Source organism: Borostomias antarcticus, assembly GCF_949987555.1.
Source record: "Borostomias antarcticus genome assembly, chromosome: 8".
Taxonomy (NCBI): domain Eukaryota; kingdom Metazoa; phylum Chordata; class Actinopteri; order Stomiiformes; family Stomiidae; genus Borostomias; species Borostomias antarcticus.
This window is the reverse complement of record NC_140241.1, coordinates 2,247,728-2,248,921: the sequence shown is the minus strand read 5'-3', so window position 1 is coordinate 2,248,921 and position 1,194 is coordinate 2,247,728.

Sequence of the window (1,194 nt, the reverse complement as noted above, 5' to 3'; positions counted from 1 at the left end):
TTATTATATTTAACTAGCTGAAGAAGTGCCACAACCTTGGAGAGAGAGAGAGTGACAGAGCAGAGAGAGAGGGAGAGAGAGAAAGATGGGAAGGGGGAGGGGAGAAAGTAGGAGTTGAGAATGAACCAGATGTGGACAAGGGAGATACAGGGTTTATTCCATTGTCACCTCCTCAGGCTCGACCACTACTAATTTCCTCTATCTAGGTCGTCCTCTGCATCTTTCTTAAGCACATGTATGTCCTCATACGTTGGTGTGGGACACCCTTGTGATCGATGCCCGTGTGTCGGCTCCCACAGAACCAATTTGCTGTCTGGAGGCTCCTGGTGTCTCTGGCAGTGACCAGCCAACCCCATTCTCCTGGCTGCTATTTTCTCACTCATCCTTGGTACATACCGACGCTTGCATGAGGGTTAGGAATAGGGAGTTACTGGAGGTTATAATCTCGAGGTACAACTAAACAATCACATTGCTAGGAAAAGTCATGTCAAGTGAAAGTGAATCTTGGTTTGGAAGGAGCATGTAGGCTACTGTACAGGAGAGTGAAACCGAGTGAAAAAAATAAATTAAAGAATATAATTAATTCCTTCGTTTCAGATTGGCTTTTTTTTTAAATCTAACTGCATGATATTATGCCATTATTACTATATTCTCTTCTCCATTTTGTAAGCTCTCAACAGTATCCTCCTGGTGTTATCGCTGCTCCCAGAGGTCATGCCAAGCATGTAAAAATATTCAAATTGTGATATATTTCACAGGTGAGCATACTGAGACTGATAACATTACATCCTGTGCTTCCCGTCTCGGAAAAGCATATCATAGTTTTTCCAACACATTCACACATGCCCCATTGACTTCCATCGTAGCCCAGTGGGCTCCTGCAGAAAAACTGTAGCTAGCTCGATACTGGAACGACGTCTATTTGTGGTAGACAGACCACAAATAGGGTCTAATGTGCAAAATAGTGAACTTATCCCTTAAAATCATCTGGACCAGGTAGCCACTAAGTAAGTTCAGTATATTTCAAATGCACAACTTGAGTCAAAAAGTACTTCAGGAGAAAAACGGTTGAATCGACAAATTTATTGAGCAAGCCTTTACATGGGGTCAAATCTTCGGCAATACTGAATTCTTCATCCGAGGTGTCGTGCTTATATCCTGGCTTCAGGCCAGGAATCACATGACAAACAAATT